A 23,239-nucleotide genomic window follows, 5' to 3' on the forward strand; every position below is an offset into this window, starting at 1 on the left:
TCAGAAATGAGTTCAAATGTAACTTTCAGAGAGAATCTTTACACCTAGATATTGTCTCTCCTTCCTTTGCCTACTTATTTGTTTTATGTAAATATTATAACTTTTTATCTTTTTACCTCTCTTTTATAAATATGAGCCCCTCAAGGACTGAAATGACAATAACTTCATCTTTATTCTCCTTGTTACAAAAGACGACAGAAATATATACATACACACATATACACAAATGAGCTATGTGATACTTCAGAATGATGGTAAGAACTGTACATTACATTCTCTACATGTAGCATATTGCTCTGCCCATAGTGCTCTTTGCTCTGTCGTTTTCCTATTCACATAGTTCTCAGATAAGTGTACATATTTGAACTGTATGCAGACCTTTTAAAACATGGATATTTCTGGCCTTTACAAAAAGGGTTAAATTGTGCATTTGAAACAGACACCCTAGATTGTTGTGATGTAGGCAATCCACAGGTAACACTTTGAGAAGCACGTGCAGGCTACACTAAACATTTTAATACATGCGGGACTCCACTGAAGCATAAGATAAAGTAGGTCATGCATGCTAAACCAAGATAGTGTCAGATTAATTTAGACTACATTTTTAATGAAGCTTTTGTGGAAATGCTCTTGCACCACTAGGTGTCATTGTTAATGTCTCATTCATTTTGCGATAAATGATATGTGAATTTTTCCTTCTCTGTGTATATAGACTTCAAATTCATGAAAGGGGATAATTAATTCCATTATTCTGGGCAAAGTAAACAAAAACCTTTTTACATACATACGTACTTTCTTGTAGTCTTTTATTTTTCCAATAAGCCTCAAACTCCTTTGTTCCTGGTTATGTCAATAAAAGGCAAATGAAGTTTGATACGTCTGAAACCAAATATGCCAAGGTAGGGAACTGTAACTAGAGCTGATACCGTCTACCTCTGTGACATATCAAGTGAAAGTCTTTATGCCTGTCTATCGATCTACACATTTAGACGGCTTTGACAAGCATGCTATTTTAGCAAGAAACAATACAAAGAGCAGAAAAAACAATCTTCATTGTATTTAAGCCTCAGGCTTCTCTGGGATTCAGCCTGAGGGAATTGCATTCTTCTTCATAGGATGCAGTTGTTGTCTGAGCTGAAATTTCCAATAGACTGAGAATTATTTTCAATTACATTGAGTTAGACATGACCTCAAGGTAGAATTTTATATTAAGTGGATAACTGATGGTTGTTATTACAGGAAAAAGACACGAGCAGTAGGAATAGCAAATAAAATGAGTTGCATAAAGAACTGAAATGTTATTGAATGTTCAGAATAACAGGGTATTCCATAGGCCACTGTTCTTTGGAGCACTTTGGTCCCCCTTGCGACAAGCAGTATTGAGCTTAAAAAAAGCATTCGGAAGCTTTCATGGGAGAAAAAAAAATGTGTGTTTAGGTATTTATATATAAGTGACTTGATTCTCAGTTTTGATTGGCATTCTTCTCAATTTTTGTTATAGCACTTCTTTCAAAACTTTTAAAGCATGAATTATTTAAAAACTGCTTTCAAAACTGATTGCTAAACTAAGGCTTATATACTCTGCCAAATAATAAAGCTATTCATTTCCTGAAGTTTTTATTCATTCTTGAATTCATTAACTTTTCAATTTATTATTCCATAGATATTTTTATTACAACATCAGAAGTATGTGAGATATTATAATTATTTAGTTTTTGCTACTAATATATCCCACATAATATTAAATGCTCTCTGCAAATTCATTGAAGAATCACTGCAATGTCTTATATCACAAGAAACTTTAGAAAAAAATTTTAATAATAATAATAATAATAAAATGTCTAACTAATTAAAAGATTGTGAGTCTTCTGCAGATGTACAAGTCTAATTAAATTAACTATTTAGACAATTTAATTTTATGATAATCAAGATTTAGTTGGCAAATAACTGTTCTCCATATCCATTATTCTTTCCAGTTATTCAAGGAAATGCCTTACTATTTGTGTCAAAAAATACTGCTTTCAAAAAAGCTAATAATTACTTTTGTTCAGTTACCAATCCATTAAAAGTAGTATAATTGTTTTCTAAATGAATAAACTTGTTATACAGATAAATACTCAGAAGTATCTTTTGCTATGAAGTTTTGATATAACACATTTTCTTCCATTTTCTATATAGAATCCAAATTAATAGTCTGTTTTCTGAAAAAATCCTTTTGAATTTATTCAATTAAGCTTATACTTCAAGAGATATATGAATAATGCATTTTAACATGTCTTGCTCATACATTTTTTTTCAGAACATAATTCAGCAATTTACTTAGTTTAGGTATGCTATCATTTTTTAAATTTTTATTTCATCAACATAAATTAATCATTCTTAAAAGTTCACATCTCTAATGTATTTTTAAGTTAGGCTAATTTAAAAATTTCTAAATTAAGTTGGTTTTCCCAAACGCAATTGGAAAAAAATCTGTATATTAAATAAGAAGTACTATGTTATATTTTTATGTTTTCTCATGATTCGTTGCTTCCTTTGATTATACAGGGTTGGATAATTTAAAAGGAGTCACAGGGAATCACAGGTTTATGCTTATATAAAGCTTTAATAAATGTAAATGATAAGGCACAAGAGAAGAAAATGTAAACAGTCATGAAGATTCCTGAATATTTGTAGGCATGGAAGCCAGGATTTTTTTTTTTTTAAGATTTATTTCTTTCAGAGAGAGAGAGCAAACAGGAGGAGGGGCAGAGGGAAAGGGAGAGAGACAATGCTGGAGCAGACTCCTCTCTGAGCACGGAGCCGGAGGCAGGGCTCTATCCCAGGACCCTGAAATCATGACCTGAGCTGAAATCAAGAGTTGGCTGCTTAAATCTCTAAGCCACTCTGGTGCCCTAACCAGTATTTTTTCTTAGTCATATAGTATATACTCTTTCTTTGGTTTATGAACCATCAAGATATCTGCAACATATCTTCGTTTCAGGGAGCTCAGGCATGAGTTTACTAAGGCATATTCTATACCTCATTGGTCAAGAAGCTGTGTAAATCCTAGCTTTGTAAGTGGTTTGTAATGTGCAAACCATCCATTGAAACTCTAGGGGAGTTTCAAACTTTTAATAGTGCATTACACATCTGAGTTAACACATCTCATCCTTATTTTGGCCAGGGGTCAGTACCAGCCCTCCAGACATACCCAGAGATTAGCACAGAGCCATCCTCATCCCAGTTGTAAGATAACTCTATTCTTACACAGTGCTTAAACAGGGCAAGCCATTTAAGATCTCTGTGGCTCGATGTCCTCAGTATTCATATTTTAATATCTTGATGATATGATATTAATAATATTATTAAGATATTAATGATAAATAAGTCAAGTTTGCCAACCTATAGTTAAGAGAGTAAGCTTCTTTTGGCAGTTAGCAATTTCTGCTTATGTTTTTTCACATCCTCAGCAACCTAAAATGACCTTCTCTTTCAGTTAGATAAAATCAGAAGTGTCCTTCCTTACCCTCTAAGCTGAGCTTTTTGAAATCTACCTATGCAGAGTCAGAAAAAGTATAAAAAACTTCTTTAGAGGCAGCCGTTTCAACTTTATTAATATCCATTTTCTTGTGTTGTAGACACAAATAGACTCTTCCCTTTTTCTCCTTCCATCTCATATGCCATATCCATTTCTTGTCTTCAAATGCCTAGAGGCTGAGTAATGTAGGTGTTGCATATATTTTTAAATAATATGAAATGGAGACTTGGACAAAAAATAAGTTGATCTTCTCAAAATATGTTACTTTCTTTTTTATCTTTTTTGGCAGCATACAGAATATCTTGCCCTTACTGTTGCAAGGTTAGCCAGTCATTACAATATTTTTTTCTGTATAAACTAAATATTTTTCCTCAACTGTCTAAGTACATAAATTAGATTTCAGCTTAGCAATTGCTAACACTTAAGCTTAAGTCACTATTGACTTTAGATTGAGCTGCCAAAAACTTTTTAAAAAACAAAGAAAAACTTCTGTGATAGAGAATATATGTAAAAGTGGTATGATAGAGTATATATATGAATTCTTGTGATAGTTCTCTAAGTTTGATTGAAATATCCTAAAATGAATATTAAAACATTTATAAATGAAAATATATGTTCTCCTAGTAATATTAGGTTGGCTTTGATTTATATTCATGTAGAGTGAATCAAGATAAGAAATTAGAACAAAGTGATTGTAACAAAAACAGTTGATAAAAAGATTTGATTACAAAGGCTTTATGTAATAAATGTATAAAAATACATCAAATTTATTCAATCTTAAAATTCCATTGTCTTTCTTTTTTGAATCATAGTTCTGTCATCTAGAAAGTATGCGTGACAACACTATAGCATATATACTCACATAGTCCAAGACATACGTGTATTTGTAGATTAAAAAACCACAGCATTTTTGTTCCTCTCAGAACTTCTTTATTAATCATGATGATAATTTAACATGTTTTAAAAATAATATCACCAAAGAATATCAAGGAAATTAAAGCAGCTAAAATATAAATAGCTAAAATGCATAAACTTAATGACTGCAAAAGAGTAGAGAATTTTTAATAAGTAATTAAGATCATCATATTCATGGTGGTTGTTATTACCCTTTATTACCATAATAATAAATGCTATTGTGTTGACTTTTTAAGGGAAAAGGTTGTATTTGTTGTAGTGTTGGATGCAAAAAAAAAATCATGTTAGTGTACTTAAACTGGAACACCCTATGTCTTGAGCAAATAAACATGGGAAATTAGGGTGCTGTTCCCCAATCCAGTAGAGGAAAGACACAATTCCCAAGCTCCAAAGTTGGCTTTCAGGAACTAATCTATTGCTAGCTTACCTGAAATATGCTGGTTAAAAGAAGAGTAGAAAGAAATAATATTTATTGGGAAAGGAAGCCACAGGCCAAATTATGCAAAATCTTCAAGGCCATAATAAGGGCTTGGAATGTTTTCCAAGTGTGGCTAAAGAGAGCTTGTGTCAAGAGAATAACAAGTTCTAGATCATTGAACTGCTGGCCAGAGAATGGCTAATTGAAGAATAAGCAAGATTTAAGGAAAACAGGAAGGAAGTTATCACAATAGTCCAAACAAGATACACTATGACTTGATGTTTGTTGTTTGCATTGGGTTGCATATAAGTTAATGAATTTAATATGTATTTATAATATAGATATGAATGAAGTTCCCCAATTTGCAGTCAAAAATGTGAAGAAGATAATGAAGGAAAACAGGAGAATGTAAAAAAGTAAACCTGTATAGTTGTAGTTGAAGAGGGAAACATTCTACATACTCAGCATAATTACATTTATCTATTCTAAAAGTTTAAAACCATAAAAACAATTTGAATTTACTGGACATCACTGTAACCTATATTGGGACTCCTTTAGCAACAACGGACGGAAAAGATGCTGAGAGGGGAGTTTGGTCTCTCTGGAAACCCGGACTCCATCCTTGGAGGTGGGGACTGGGGAAAGGGTGAAAATGTTGGAGGTGGAGGCTGAGCTCTCAATAAACTCAGAGAGTAAGTGGAAGGTATGGGGAGGATGCGGGAGGGAACGGGGAGGAGACGGGAGGAAGGAAGGGAGGAAGAGACAGGGACGCGAGGGTGACGGGGAGATGGCAGCTTCTCAGGGAGATTTCCACCTTCTGACGAAAAAGGGGACTCCTTTAAAATGTAAGTTTTTGGAATAACCCTTTTGAAGTTTACCTTACAACCCTACAGTCTACTTCCCTCTCCTGCTGAATTTCAGGATGTTTCATCTTCATTACCTCAGTGCTTTAAAACTCATCCTCTTCTTCTGATCACAAAACAATTTTTGGAGTAGGTCTTAGATTGTCCCTAATTTTGCTATATTAAGAAATCACAGTGTGTTGTCCCCAGGATCTGGCTTACTAATACTCTTCTCATTCCTTCTTACTGCAGATTATAGGAATTGCAAAGTCTTGTAAGTAAATTTTGAGGGGTTTTTTTTTTTCTCTCTTTCTCTCCACAATAGAGTTGAGGAAAATGAGTGAATATGGCATGAGTGTTAGTTCATTATCAACATGGGGATATGTAAAAGGATTGAGTAAAATGAGGACTGAAAAGGCCCATTATATTATCAATATAAAGGTCAATAGTGACCTTAAGAGGAACAGATTAACAGAAAGATAAGAGTGAAAAAGATAACAGAATGTGTGACGAGAAGGTAGGCCTGACACACACAAGCAAACATTTTGGATTTTGTCTAGAAAGAGGCTCAAGAAACAGTTTATTGGATAATGTAAGATGAGGGCACAAAGGAGAATATTACTTAGAAATATTTTAAGGTGTGTTATAAACAACCCAACAGTTAAATGGTTTGATCAGGTTAGTCAGGTATGCCAGAAGCTCTTAATTCTTTCCAGGCAGGACTTCATTTCTGGGTATCTTTTGTCAAAATGAAGGCCTAGTTGAGAGCAGGCACACAGATATTTTTGAATAAATGAATACATTAATTACCAAGTGTACCTTAGCCAAATTTCTTACCTTGAAATATTGCCTTATTTGCTTTGGTTATTAACTTTAGAAAATGGCCACCTCCATTTATTAAACTTCATATCAGAAAGTCAATATCTTATCATCTATTTACTCTGCTGACCTTAGCAATGTTTTAACCGTTCATACATTAAACATTTTATTCTGTGTTATTGGAAGATAACTTGGATTTTTTTAGTATTATTTAGGGGGGGGATATTGGATTCATTTAGATTTGACAATTGTATTTTCCTGAAACACATACTCTCAGAAATTCTCAAATATCAAAATCCAATGCTAAAACATTGAGGGACAGCTTAGATTTCTGCAATCTTCACTCACATTGAGAGAACCTATTATTGCTATTACTTAATTCTTTCCAATGGTAAGTGAATTGTGTCTAGGCCTTAGTACTTCTGATAAAGAAAAGCACAGAGCAAGTAAGATTTAGTTTAAGCTTCTGGAAAAGGAATTGAGTCATGAGAATTTTGAAGATAAGATTTATTTTCAAAGAATTTTAACTAAGAAGAATTCCCCATTTACAGATCAATAAATAATAAAATGAGTGCAAAAGTATTAAAATTATTACAAAGGAATCTTGATATCTAGTTTCGGTTTACTAAAAATAATATGAAGTGCATGATTGTAAACTATATTAAACACAGAAGAAAAGAAGATGCAACTAAATTTGTAGGAACATCAGCATATTGATTTTTCTGTGGAGCACAATTTTTTTGTTAATTTTATTTATTTATTTATTTATTTATTTATTTATTTATTTATTTATTTGACAGAGAGGGAGAGAGAGTACAAGCAGAGGGAGCAGCAGAGGGAGAGTGGCCAGTTGGCTCCCTGCTGAGCGAGAGCCCAATACAGGGCTTGATCCCAGAACCCTGGGATCATGACCTGAGCTGAAAGCAGATGCTTAACTGAGCCACCCAGCTGCCCCAAGCACAATTATTTATTTATTTTTTTAGTTATTTTTTTATTCCAGTATAATTAACATACAGTGTTACAATAGTTTCAGGTGTATAATATAGTGATTCAACAATTCTATACATTACTCAGTGCTAATCACTATAAATGTACACTTAATTCCTTTCACCTTTTTCACCCATCCAGTTTATTCTCTATATTTAAAAGTCTGGATTTTTTTTTTATTCTTTTTCTGTTGCTTGTTTTTTTTTTTTGTTTTGTTTTTTAAGTTTCATATATGAGTGAAATCATGTGGTGTTGGCTTTTTCTCTTATTTCAAATAGCATTATAACCCCTAGATCCATCCATATTATTGCTAATGGCAAGATTTCATTCTTTTTTATGGCTGAGTAATATTCCATTGTATATCTATACCATGTGTTCTTCATCCATTCATCAGTCAATGGACACATGGGTTGTTTCCATATTTTGGCTATTGTAAATAATGCTGCAGTAAACATAGGGGTGCATATATCTTTTCAAATTAGTGTTTTCATATTGTTTAGGTAGATACGCAGTAGTAGAATTACTGGCTCATATGGTAATTTTATTTTTAATTTTTTGAGGAACCTCCATACTCTTTTCCACAGTGACTGCACCAGTTTGCATTTTCTCCAACAGTGCACAAGGGTTCCTTTTTCTCCACATTCTCACCAACATTTGTTGTTCCTTGTGCTTTTGATTTTAGCCATTCTGACAGGTGTGAGGTAATATCTCATTGTGGTTTTGATTTGCATTTCCCTGATGATGAATGATGTTGAGCATCTTTTCATTTGTCTGTTCATTGTCTGGATGTCTTCTTTCAAGAAATGTCTGTGTCTTCTGCCCATTTTTTTTTATTCAATTATTTGTTTTTTGGTGTTGAGTTGTTAAGTTCTTAACATATTTTGGATACTAACCCTTTATTGGTTATGTCATTTGCAAATAACTTCTCCCATTTAGTAGATTGTCTTTCAGTTTGTTGATTGTTTTCTTTGCTATGCAGAAACTTTTTATTTTGATGTAGTCCCAATAATTTATGGTTGCTTTTAATTCCCTTGCCTCCAGAGACATATCTAGAAAAGTGTTGCTATAACTGATGTCTGTACTCTCTTCTAGGATTTTTATGGTTTCAGGTCTCACATTTAGATCTTTAATTCATTTTCAGTTTATTTTTCTGTACAATGTAAGAAAGTGGTCCCGTTCCATTCATTTGCATGTAGCTATCCAGTTTTCCCAACATTTGTTGAAGAGACTGTTTTTACCATTGCATATTCTTGCCTCCTTTGTCCCAGATTAATTGAGCATATAATCGTGGCTTTATGTCTGGGCTCTTTATTTTGTTCTGTTGATCTGTGTGTCTGTTTTTGTGCCAGTACCATACTGTTTTGATTACCACAGCTTTGTAGTGTATCTTGGAATCTGGAATTGTGATACCTCCAGTTTTATTCTTCTTTTTCAAGGTTGCTTTGGCTATTTGGGGTCTTTTATGGTTCCATACAAATTTTAGAATTATTTTTTCTATTTTTTTGAAGAATGTTGTTGGTATATTAATAGGGATTTCTTTAAGTCTGTAGATTGCTTTAGATAGTATGGACATTTTAATAATACTTGCTTGCCCAATCTATGTGCATAGAATATCTTTCCATTTGTTTGGATCATCATCAGTTTCTTTCATCAGTGTTTTATAGTTTTCAGAATACAGGCCTTTCACTTCTTTGGTTAAGTTTATTCGTAGGCATCTTATTTTTGATGCAATTGTACATGGGATTTTCTTAATGTCTCTTTTCTGCTACTTCGTTATCACTGTTTAGAATTACAACAAATTTTTGTATAATTTTGTATCCTGTGACATTACTGAATTCATTTTTCAGTTCCAGTAGTTTTTTGGTGGACTCCTTAGTATTTCTATATATAGTACCATGTCATCTGCAAATAGAGAAAGTTTTACTCTTCCTTATCAATTTAGATGTTTTTATTTCTTTTACATATCTGATGGTTGTGGCTTGGACTTCCAGTACTATGTTGAATAAAAGTGGTGAGGGTACACATCCTTCTGTTATTCTTGAACTTAGGGGAAAAGATCTCAGTTTTTCACCACTGAGCATGATGTTAGTTGTAAGTTTTTCACATATGATTTTTATTATGTTATGGTATGTTCCCTTGAAACCTACTTTGTTGAGGGTTTTTATCATAAACGTTGCGCTTTGTCAATGCTTTTTCTTAATCTATCAAAGTGATCATATGGCTTTTATCATCATGTTTGTTGATTTGTGAATATTGAACCACCTTTGCATCTCAGGAATAAATCCTATTTGATCCTGTGGAATAATTTTTTTTTAATGTATTGGTGGATTCAGTTTGTTAATGTTTTGTGGAGGCTATTTTCATCTAAGTTCATCAGAGATATCAACCTGTAGTTCTCTTTTTTTGTAGTGTCTTTATCTGGTTTTGGTATCATGGTAGTGCTAGCCTCATAGAATGAGTTTGGAAGTTTTCCTTCCTCTTCTATGTTTTGGAATAGTTTAAGACAAATAGATATTAACTTTTTTTTTAAATGTTTAGTAGAATTCACCTGTGAAGCTGTCTGATCCTGGCCTTTTGTTTGTTGTGAGGTTTTTTTTTTTATTACTGACTTAATTTCATTGCCAGTAATAGGTCTGTTCAAATTTTCTATTTTTTTCTGATTCAGTTTTGGGAGGTTATGTTTCTAGGAATGTATCTATTTCTTCTAGGTTGTCCAGTTTGTTGGCATATAATTTTTCATAACATTGTCTTAACAATTTTTTGTATTTCTACGGTGTCCTTTGTTATTTATCGTCTTTCATTTCTAATTTTGTTGTGTTCTCTCTCTCTCGTTCTTATTGTTGTAATTGTTATTTTGAGTCTGGCTTATCATTTTTGTTGATCTTTACAAAGAACTGGCTTTGGGTTTCATTGATCTTTTCTAGTTTTTTTTTTTTTTAAGTTTCTATTTTGTTTATTTCTGCACTCATCTTTATTATTTCCTTCCTTCTCATGGTTCTAGGTTTTGTTTGCTCTTTTCTAGCTCCTTTAGATGTAAGTTAGGTTATTTATTTGAGATTTTTCTTGGTTCTTCTGGTCAGCCTTTATTGCTATAAGCTTCCCTCTTAGACAGCTTTTGCTGCATCCAAAATGTGGAACGCTAATTTTTTTTTAAAATTTTTTTAAAGATTTTATTTATTTATTTGACTGAGAGAGAACAAGCAGGCAGAGGGAGAGGGAGAAGCAGGCTCCCTGCTGAGTAAGGAGCCCGATGCAGGGCAGGGTCCTAAAACCCTGGGATCATGACCTGAGAAGAAGGCAGTCGCTTAACCAACTGAGCCAACCAGGCACCTCGTGGAACACTAATTTTTAGAAAATTAGTTTGTATAGAACATACCAGTGTTGGGATAGAAAATAATAAATGAGAAATAAAAAGAAAACCACATGCAGTTGTTTTACTTAAATATTGTGTCTGAATGTCAAATACTGGAGAAAAGGAACTAACATTTTAGAAATGACTAAGTAGTGATGGATTTTCTCTAAACTCTAGTTCCTAGGAAGTGTCTGGTTTCTTGTTGAATATCTCCAGACCCATTGTGTGAGTGACTGTATTCTCCACTGTCTCTCTTCCTTGGGTCTTGCCCATTTCCTGGGGCTGATTCTTCAGATTTTCTCTTTATTTTGCAAGTTTCCCTAGCTCCTTCCAGTTCTACTTTTTCATAAAAATCCAGAATTATTATTAGTAATTGCCAGAAGGCAGCATATATAAAATCCCCCTCGCTCTTTCTTACCTTCTCATTTTGCAGCACAGTTATTTTGAATAATTTGCATATTCATTGTTTGCAAACCAGTTCCTTTGTACATTTTGCTCTTTCCATCTAGATTGTTTTCTTTCTTTTCCCTCCCCTTTTTTTACTACCTCAACTTTTCACTTAAGTATTTATTATTCTTCCTTAAAGGAAATCCTAAGAATATCATCTTTTCTTGAAAGTTCTTTCTGATGCCCCAGGCAAAATGATGGATTCACTTTTATTTATTTTTTTTTTGATGGATTCACTTTTAAAGTATTTGCTGCTTTTGTCTCTGTGTTCCCATAAAATGGATAAGTAAAAATAAATATTCTCAGCCATTTATGTTATAGATTCAAAGTAGCCAAGAGTGTCTGGCATAGTAGGCACTCAGTAAATGATATCATCCTATCATCACCACCATCATCATATTATTATTAAACATATATGCAGGTTTAAAAACCAATGCCTCACATTTAAAAAGGTTTTTTTGTTTTGTACAAGCATTTTCCTACAAAAACTCAATGGCCCATACCTGAAGTCCCCTATATATTTTTCCTGCTTTCCCTAATTTTTATTCTATCTCCTTCCCACTGCCAATCACCATGTAAGAGATCTTTCAGCAGTATATGCAAAGACTTTCTAATCCATTTAAGTTCTCCAGAAGTATACTGTGGATTGACACACTTAAGGCAATAAAAAATGAAAAATTCTGGGCCATGACTTTACAGTAGTCTCTGGTGGTTTCCATGTTGTGGAATGACTATGAGGCTTAAATTACTGGGAGACTTTACCCAACGGGTAAAACCCTTATCAACAATTCAAGGACTCTAATGTGATTGTCAGGAGAAGATAATGAGCAGTGGAAAAACACCCCTGGCAAAATAAATTAAAACCTCCACAGACTGATCCTAGCTTGTGATTTTGCCTGAGGCCAGTTTTGTTTTAACACTACTCTAGGTATATTAGGAAATAGGTCCCTGTTTTATCCCTTGCTATGGGAACCATTGGTAATGCTAAGGCAAATATTAAGTAACAGTTCTGTTAACCTATGAATGTTTTCCTGGGGTGATTTCTATTATTTTTCTAAGCGGGGTAAGACAGTGAGGTGAAAATGACAAACCTGAAAGCAGAACAACTTCTATTTTTGTTTTCATTTTGACTTCTATTTTAGCTCAAGTTTTTTGTCTCTGGGAATTTAAGTTAATCTTCAATTCTGAGATGTAAATTAAGAAGGTTACGCAACTTTACATCAAAAACTATGGATGTACTGTATGGTGACTAACATAATATAATAAAAAATTATTATAAAAAAATTAAGAAGGTTAGATTAGATGTTCTCTCAGTTCACATCTCCCTTCCCCAATTTTGTCTGACACTCTATATTCATTTACATTAAAAAAAAAAGTGACGTCATGAGATGACAAAGTTCATGACAAATTTCAGAGATCCTTAGAGGAAACATTATATTGAAATGTGTACATTTAAGAGCATGTACTTTCTACAAATATGTAAATTCGTATTTTTTCAAATGTTCTTCTCAACAAGGAACATCTCAATTCTGCCTTTCCTCAATTCCTAAACCTAAATCAGAACTATAATCCTGTATTCCTCTAATCCTCTAAGGTAAAATACTCTTAAAGTTAATTTGGTTACATAATCACATAGAATGTTACCATTACATTGATCTAGTTGCCCTTGTAAGGGGTTTAGAAATATTCTTTCTATTTCTTGGTCGTTTGGAAAATCTGATGGGGATAGGAATACAGTTGGTCAAGAGGTACAGTACTGACCTCACAGAACCCATAGTATTGCATGTGATCTCACTGGATGAGGTAGAAAGGCTATGAAGGATTCATGGCCATGGTCTGGGAGGACAGGCTGTTTTGAATAAAGTGTATTCTTTGTTATTTCTGTATATTGGTTGTTAGACACAAACTCAAAAATCTATTGTTAATGGACCTCCTTTTTTTGCTTATTCATTTCTAACTTTCAGTGAAACAAAATTAAACACCAACATGCCAGGGAAATAGAGGTTAATAATTATCCTACTGTGTACATAATAATGAATGCCATTTGAAAACTAATTGAGAGTTGACTCAGTTATATGTCAAAAGAAATCATAAAATTAGTGATTTATACTAAAGAAGTTGTTTATGATTTACATTTATCTTTAAGATATTAAAAGGCATGTTTTCTCTTGCTCTACTTCTTCAAGCTGAAGCAACTAACAAAAATTTATCAGATAATTAAACCTCTTTTTTCTTTCTGCAAATGTTATTACACCTACAACACAAATGGTAAAGTATAAATACACAAATTTTCACTATTCTCTTGTATAAAACTGTTCATCATCATAGATTATAACTTGAAATCATTGTCAAGTCTTTTTTTTTTTAAAGATTTATTTATTTATTTATTTATTTATTTATTTGACAGAGAGAGAGAGAGAGCACAAACAGGGGGATTGGGAGAGGGAGAAGCAGGCTCCCGGCTGAGCAGGGAGCCCGATGCAGGGCTTGATCCCAGGACCCTGGGATCATGACCTGAGCCAAAGGCAGCCACTTAACCGACTGAGCCACCCAGACTCCTCACATTGTCAAGTCTTTTATAAAATATTTTAAAAGCTTTAACATAAATCTAATAACTTTTGTATTTGCAATAAAATTGGCATGATTTAATTCATAAAGGAAAATACCTTATTAAGTTGTAGTTCAGGTTGATTTCAAAGAGTTCAGCCTCTAAACTTTTCATGGAACGTTACATAATTTATAGATTCTTTAATGTATTAATATTTCTCAGTGACTTTTAATACAGATTCCTAGCATGTTTAGTATATGTTTGAAAACATACATTTAATATGTATACCACAATAAAATTTGGCTGGCAAAAATCAAAAACTACCCTTTTAATATTATCTAAAATACATGAAACTTATTTTCATGATATTCAGATTTATGGTTCAAAATTAGGAAGAATTTGTATATTCCACTTTTGAGATTGCATGAGTCTATAACTATAAGCATTACAAGTAAAAGGAACATCAATTTTTATAGCACTTTAATATTTCCTTTCCATTTAAAACATAAAACAAAGCCGTATAATATTAAGAGTAAAAATCTGATAACCAACAGGTTTACATTTTAAAGAACTACTTGAGACACTTTAATATTTTAGTTTCCCTGACTACAAATTCCACACAGAATATATATTATGAAATACTTGAGCAAAAGGTTCACTTTCGTACAAACATCATAAATACCCTACATTTCAAGTGTATTGTGTGGATCCCAGTGCAAGGCTTGAACTCAACAACCGTGAGATCAAGACCTGAGCTGAGATCAAGAGTTGGATGCTCGGGGTGCCTGGGTAGCGCAGTCGTTAAAGCGTCTGCCTTCGGCTCAGGGTGTGATCCCGGCGTTCTGGGATCGAGTCCCACATTGGGCTCCTCTGCTGGGAGCCTGCTTCTTCCTCTCTCACTTGCCTGCTGTGTTCCCTCTCTCGCTGGCTGTCTCTCTGTCACATAAATAAATAAAATCTTTTTTTAAAAAAAAAAAAAGAGTTGGATGCTCAACTGAGTGAGCCACCCAGGCATCCCTCAAGTATATTAATCTTTAAAAATTATTTTCATACATTTTTAGGCAATATTTAGTTATAACACCCAAAGTTTTAGGGGCATATAACAACTATATTAATATGCTAATCAATTGATATTTAAATTAAAATCTTTGAAAATGCCAAACTTCTCATATTTATACATATGTTGGGGAAAATAATCATACAATCAAGTAAAGTATTATATATACTAGGGCTAATGAGGACTTCTGGTTACTATGGCACAGTGAGCTGAATTAGAAGGAATGGCTATCTTATTAAAACAGATAAAATGCTGGATACTTTCTAAAACCACATGTTAAGTAATGTAGAAGAAGAAAAAACAAACAAGAACACCCCATCAGATGAGCACAAACTGAACCTGAGTATTTCACAAGATATTAAAAGGCAATAAGACATTGATAGTGGAGTTTATCTTTTAATTACAATGGATGGCAGGAGATAATTCCTAGACTCTTGCCAAATGGGTAAGCTGAAACTGAGCTTGCAACTGAGCTAATTGTATAAAGTAGATTTGCAAATCTCTGTCACATATGTGAAATGGATTATAAATTCTCCACCCACCACACTTAGGAAGCTGCAAATGATGTTGTTATTCATCCAAAGCTCAGAAGTAGGCTGGGAAAACTCTTCAAAAAGTGAATACATAACAGACTTCAGTAGACATATATATTGGGCTCCAAATCTCACTAAACGCTTGGCTCAGTAATTCCAACTTAAGACATTACTCTTAAAATTGCATCAAAACTAGGTATCTCATATGTGTCTACACCAAAGAAGATAGATGATTCTTCCATCAACCCAACTGAAGTTGAGTTGAGGGGAAAAAAAAATTATAATTTAAGCAACAAAAACTTCAGGAGATTAGGTCAGCTGACATAGAGTTTGGATAACTTCATTACCAAACACAAGAAACAATATAAAAAATTGAAATAAATAAGATTATTTCCAAAATAAGAATGTCTAAAATGTAAATAAAACAATGGAAGTAGTGGAAACCATAAGGTAAGTGCATGGCAGTATGAGAAAATAGGCATATTGGAATTTTAAAAAAAATTATATAAATGGAAAATTGCCATAGAAATGTTAGCACTTAGACCAAATATACCTGAAAAGATAATTTGTTTTAGAAGATAGATCAAAGGAAAATACACATATAAGAGGCAGAAGTGGTACAGGTGTAAATTATGAAAGAGATATAGTGAAGCAAGAAATTAAGAGAAAGGGTCAAATGTCCAGTAGGTATTTTTTTAAAGATAAATTGAAAATGGAGAAAAACAATATTTAAAATATATAGTAAATAAGTTCCTGTGATTGAAAGTAATGACTCATCTCTAAAGGATTCAAACGCATAATTATAATAATGAGCATCCAAAATAAGATGCATAATAGTTAAGATGCATAATAGTAAAGGGACTCCTGGGTTACTCAGTCAGTTAAGTGTCAGACTCTTGGTTTTGGCTCAGGTCATGATCTTATGGTTGTGAGATCAAGTCCCACATCGGACTCTGCAGTCAGTGAACAGTCTACTTGAGATTCTCTCTCTTCCTCTGCCCCTCCTCCCACTCTCACTCTTTCTCTCTCTAAAATTAAATAAATAAAATCTTTAAAAAAGATGCATAATAGTAAAAATGCAGATCACTTCCCACAAAAAATAGTCTTAACAGTCATCAGAAAAGCAAAGCAAAACAAAATGGATTACTCATGAAAGAATGACTTCTCATCAGCAACATTATCATTATAAGTTCACAGGAGAATCTTTCTAAATTACTATTATCCAAGTAGCACTAATGAATCAGGGTGAAATAATATTTCCAGATATGAAAACTCAAATTAACAACTGGCCAACCCATGATATTAGTGAAAATAAATTATATGACTGTTCATGTATAAATATTGAGTAAAAACCATCATTGGGGTTTAAAATTCCAGCAGTAACATAGAATATGACAGGGTAGAGACTAAAGTTAAAAAATTTTACAGATTTTTTGGGGCGCCTCAGTGGCGCAGTCGTTAAGCGTCTGCCTTCGGCTCAGGGTGTGATCCCGGCATTCCGGGATCAAGTCCCACATCGGGCTCCTCCGCTGGGAGCCTGCTTCTTCCTCTCCTACTCCCCCTGCTGTGTTCCCTCTCTCGCTGGCTGTCTCTCTGTCAAATAAATAAATAAAATCTTCTAAAAAAATTTTTTTTACAGATTTTTAAATATTTGAGTTACAGGAATAAAATGATTGAAATTCTTTTATACATGTTTAGAATGGATGTGAAACATCTATGATATTAACTAAAAGAAAGAAAAGAATGTCAATTTCAGAACCAGTAGAGATAAAAAAATCAAAAATAGAAGGAAATATAGAAGAAGGAAAGAAGGAAGAAGAAAAAGTGAAGAAAGAACTATGACCAATAAAATATTCAAAACATACAAGTTTATCAGTAATCAAAAGATGAAAGTTAATATTAAAAGAGAGCAGAGAGCAAAGATTCCATCTTAGATTCCTCTAAAAACATACATTAAAGAAAATGTTTGATATTTTTAAGTACGTCTCTGAATGTATGAGAAAATAAATGTAAGTTAAAACAGTGGAAAAGTACACTTTCGAGAGAAAAAACAATTTTCTGTGTTGGAATAGAACAGAGGGGTGTTTAAAAGTCTTATAAACAAGAATTGTTAAACTTGGGATCAATTTTCTTTCAGGGACTCCATGAATGCCTTGAAATTAAACACAAATGTAATTTTTATGAATATATTTAGGAATACATTTATTTGTTTATTTTTGAGTGTGAGTCCACAGCTTTTGTCAGGTTGTTTTGAGAATTGTGGACTTCAACAACAATAAATAGAATGATTGCTATAAATGCATTATTTGAGGGAAGGGAAAAACAGTGATCAATCTGAGATATAACATTTAACCAAAAGGAGATGAGGCTAGGTCATTTCCAAAATAGAGTTTAGCATACCAGTGCTTCTCAAATGTTAAAGACTTAGAATATTCATGTTTAATTTATTTCTCAGTTATAATTATTTAGGTTGTTTGCATATCAAACTTTAAGCACACTGTTTTACAGTCATAGAGGCTTAATTGGTTATTATTTAGTATAATTAATTCGCCAGAAGATGCCTTACAGTATGCTAGGGTGGCCGGTAACAAGGGTGATAAAGAATTGCACAAAGAGTAAAGCAACAAGCAAGACAGAGTTTATTCATGCTCCAACGGAGGAGAGGGGCTTGACATCAAGAGAGATGTCAGTCCCCAGTTTCTGTCAGGCTGGGCCTTCTTAAGGGATTTTGAGGGATGTGAGAGGGCTGCAGCTGTGCCCATGGGGGGATTGTGTGGAAAGGAGGTCAATTCTTGGTCAGGTGGAGCAGGAGGTGGCAGGTTTTTCCAGTGGCTCTGTCCAGGGCTTGTCTGGGATGTGGGTTGTGGTCAGGCTAGAGAAGAATGTGTTCGTTTTGTAGTTAAGGTCTACTTTCTGAGAATGGAAGGCACTGTGACCTAGAAAAACAAAGAGGGCCAAGTGAAGACACCTGTGAATTTTGTAAGTGTGGCTGGCGGGGGAGGGGGGGGCGGTGGTGGTGGTGGTGGTGGTGGTGTTAAATAGATAGATTCCTTTCAAATAGTTTCACACAAATTCTATGACAGTCAAAAAAAGTGTGAATAAAACAATTGTCAGGGTAAGGGCATTCTGATTTTAGTTTTTGCCATTCTTCAGTTGCTAGATAAGCTACCAAAGAAGAAGAAAAGAAGAGATACCTACAGGCCTATCATATTCATTTACTTTGTTGTTTATGTTTCTAGTCATTAAACCTTTATTGAGACACTTCTAACTACCAAGCACTCTGAGGTGCTGTGAATAGATGTAAGTAAATAAAATCTTAAGCTTCCCTGTTTCTATTTGAATATACTGAGAAAGACAGATACTGTGTTTATACGTAAAAGTCTTTTAACTGTTATTTGTTTAATCATCTGAAGCATGGTTTATTGCATGGTTAAGGTATTATTATTATTACTTGGAGTTGTAGGTTTCAAATTTATTTTTCCTGGGCTAATGTCTCAATTTATAAACATAATTTTGCTTCTCCTCAAAATTCTGGAAGTTAATTATGGACAAATCTTGGGTTATTTGGGTTTTGTGTTTGTTTTTCTCACACCAGGATGCAGAGCTGAATGGGAGGATTCACTTGGGAGAAAGTGGGATGAGGAATTTTCTTTGATTCAGAAAATAACATTAATAGATGTCACTGACATTTGTTAATTACTTAGCGAATGTCAGGCACAGAGCTGAATGCCACACATATATCATGAGAGAGATACAGTTTAGTAACCACCCAGTGTCTCATAGAAAGGAAGGAGACACCTGGGATCTGAACTTTAGAAATTGACTCCAGGGCCTCTGTTCCTCAGAACTCTACAAGACTGAAAGGCAAATTAACCAGTGAACAACTGCCTTATAAATAGCAAGCTGCTGTTGTTGTCTTTAATTTATAATTTACTGATGATGAGTAGGTACTTTAGTAAAATTAAAATAAAAGTAGGCTAATAGGAACACAAAACTAAAAATATACAAAATAGAAGCCCAATGTATTTTATATTTATCAGAAAAACTTCTATCAGGAGGCTATAAAAATAAATCATAATTTCCCTAGATTTTTCCAATGATATGAAATTTTAAAACATCTTGTCAAGGACTGTAACAAACCATTTGCAAATCAACACCAGTGCAAAGACCTGCCTTTGAGTAGCACTCCATTAAATCCATCCCATGTAGTGGGTATTATCCCCGATGGGAAAGGCTGAGTGGTGAGAATCCAAAAAACGTATGTGAAATTGCGTGAACCTTAAGATAAAAATATATTTTACTAAGTATAAAGAAATGGCATTTTCTGCCATGATTTCCATTTGATCTCACTTAGCCCTAAATAATGATAATTTGGAAAAAGACAACACCGAGCTAAAAGAATAAAAGAAAGGGTTATTTTTAGTGTTGTTTTATGCCAGCTCCTAAATATACCTACACCTGAGACAAAGTTATAAGAGCTAAGGAACTTATTCTTCTAATAGACAGTGTGGTGGGAGAGGCAAATCCAAATGAATATTCCAAGCAAAAAGTCCAGTTCAGAGAAGCTACCCCTGTGAATTTTTTAGCCTATCACCCTTACTTTCTGGAGAAAAGTGTGTTTGATTTCAACAAGTATAGACAATCTCTTGCAATACATTTATAATACATCATGTTTTTGTAATCCATGGGCTGCGGAATGTCATCTTCAATGGTCTTCTGGATGGTCTTCATCACCAACAGTGGGACCTGCAGTGACATGAAAACATAATTTTTGCTCTCTATTATAAACGTCATTTATCAAATAGTCTATTTCTGCCTATCTCAGTATTAAAATTTTTAAATTTTATTTTAATCTTGGGGAAAGTATGCCCTAATATATTGATAATTTAAATATATGAGTAGCTACATTTGAGTGCAATAAGATAATCTTATAGGAAGCAAGCATTTTTCTAAGCTGACATTTCATATATAGCTTAGTAGAAGAGAAGATTTACAAGGTGTCCTTGAAAAAATAATTCAGATTTTATCAATCTACAATTTGTAGACAGAAACTCACTGAAGATAACATAGTTTCTTTCAAAGCTGATGAGACAATAGGTAATTCTGATTAAAAAAGAAGTTAATTCATATAAGGTAAACTTTAGAGGGAACTTTTTAAATGGAACACAAGAAATAAGTATATTTTACTAGTATAATAAAAGGGAATATGGAATAAAACTTTTGAAGTTTTTTCAAAGTTATGCTATTAATATTTTTATGCAATGTATTTTATATTTTATCTAAGTATAATTTAATCCCGAATGATATACAACAAACATTTAGGATACATCTGATACTGTGTTGAGGAAATGAATGATAAAAGTAGTGACATGAAACTATCAAGTAATGTAAAATATTGTTATGATTTTAAAAGAATAGATTTTACTTTTTAAAGAAGTTTTAAGTTTACAGAAAACTGAATAAAACGTAGAGTTTCCTCTCTATTTCCCATTTCCCTCACCACCCATAATTTCTTCGGTTATTAACACATTGCATTTGTATGGTGCGTTTGTTAAAATCAGTGAACCAATATAGGATATGTTGTTTCTAACTAATTGCCCTAGTTTACATTAATGTCCATTTCCTGTGTTGTATAGTTCTGTGGGACATCTTCTCTACATCATTATGGTATCATATAGAATAGATTCATTGCCCTAAAAATCCCCTGTTCTCTATCTATTTATCCCTGACCTCCTCACATAGCTTCCCACAGCCCTTGCAACTACTGGTCATTCTCTATAACTACTGATCTATCTATAGTGTTGCCTTTTCCACATGTCATATAGTTGGAATTGACCAACACTTCCTTAATGTTCCCCTCAGCATAACTAAATTTTAGACAGGTTTCTTTCTGACTCTAAACCCCTACCCTTCCTTTTCTTAGAGCACTTACTTTAGAAAAGTGTTAATTCTTTCTCTGCTGCTTTGAAATGTGTGTACATCTTCTCCCAGCTTCTAGCCAGTTTTGTAACCCTTTATTAACAATCTGGGAATCATGTCTGTGAAATGTAAACATGGAAGGAGATAGCAACCCTATCTTCCTGTGTCAAGGTAGGAGCCTAACTTCCATGGGCACCGATTGGTACACACAGATGGCTTAATTATAGAGAAAAACTTTTGACCAGGAATAACATTTACTTAGGAATAACTGATGTTTTGCACACATCTCATTAATCTGCCTCCTCTCTAACTTCCTTTTGTACATTTCCACTAGACAGCCCCCGTGCTTAAAAAGCCTCCTGACTTGTTTCAGTTGAAGTTGAGTTCAGTCTCTCTCTCTTCTACACTATAGTCTCAAATAAAATCTTTAACTTTGAGCAGTACAAATTTTATATTGACAAAAACATACAGTTATACAGAATTCAGACATTTTTGCTTCACCTAGCAATATGCATTTAAGTTTTCTCCATGTCTTTTTGTGACTTGATGCTTTCCTTTTATTATAATATTCTTTTGTATGTATGTATCATGATTTATTCACTCAGCTTTTGAAGGACAACTTGGTTGTCTCCAATTTATGGCACGTAAGAATAAAGCTGCTATAAACATTCATATGCAGGCTGGGATTGGCTTTTTACCTTCCCCAGGTTGATTCAGCTCTGGTAAAACCCACATCAGTTAAATTAAACTTGCAAATAGTTTTTCTTGAAGGAAGATCTTTGTTAGGAGAACAAGTACTCTAGGCTTTTTTCAAAATAGTTACTTCTCCACTCTGCCTCCTGAAAGTACGAGGAGGTTTTTCTCAGCTTTTTACCCTGAGAATTCAGTGGGGCTTCTAGTAGTAAAACTCACAAAAGTGTGAGGACACCCCTCTTAAGGTAGCACCCCCAGGATGTTTAATCTTCTAAACTAGGCAATACTTAGTTTTTGGCATTTACTCAATTACCCTACTTAAGTGTCCCTACCAGTTTCCAGACAGTCTGGCCCTGGTGAGCTGTGATTCTTTATATTTGCAATTTATATTTCAAATTTTTCAGGGTAGCAGCTTTCACTGTGACTTCAATTTGCTAATGAATCTAAAGAGAGTTGATTTTCAGTTTGTTCACCCTTTTACTTGTTGGGAGGAATGAAGTGATTACTTTCAAGTTTGTTACATGTCTGACCAGAAACTGGAGATCCTAATATTTTTTAATTAATTAATTTATTTACTTATTTATTTATTTAAGAGAGAGAGCAAGCACAAGCCAGGGGAAAGGTGGGGGAGAGAGAGAAGGAGACTCCCCACTGAGCAGGGAGCCTGAGGTAGGGCTCAATCCCAGGACCCTGGAATCATGACCTGAGCAGCAAGCAGTCACTTAACTGACTGAGCCACCCAGGTGCCCCCCAATGATATTTTTTTAGGTAAAAATACTGTAAAAATTACTTAAATTTATCCTGTATCCCTTATATATATTAACAAGTAAATGAAATAAGTTTATAGTATAAAATGCTATTCTGAATAACTAGTCAGGTTTTTCTGAAGAATACATAAATCAAATACAAGGAACATTTCTAACCTGAAAATATGCCTTCAAAGAAATCAGGACATCTTGTTGTTATTTATCAATCTACCAAGGTACTAATTATGTGACTGTTAGCTCTCTGAGCATGGATTTTTTTTTTTCCTCATAAAATTAAGGGAAAGCATTTAGACTACATATTTTCTAAAGCTATGGCAAATGGTAAGGATCCATAATTCTGCGAGTAATAGTCCCGTATGCTGTCATTTCAGAGAACAGACTATCTATGAATTTGTTCTATTTCACTACTAAATACTGTTTTA

This window comes from Ursus maritimus, unplaced genomic scaffold, assembly GCF_017311325.1.
Source record: "Ursus maritimus isolate PB19 unplaced genomic scaffold, ASM1731132v1 scaffold_10, whole genome shotgun sequence".
Taxonomy (NCBI): Eukaryota; Metazoa; Chordata; class Mammalia; order Carnivora; family Ursidae; genus Ursus; species Ursus maritimus.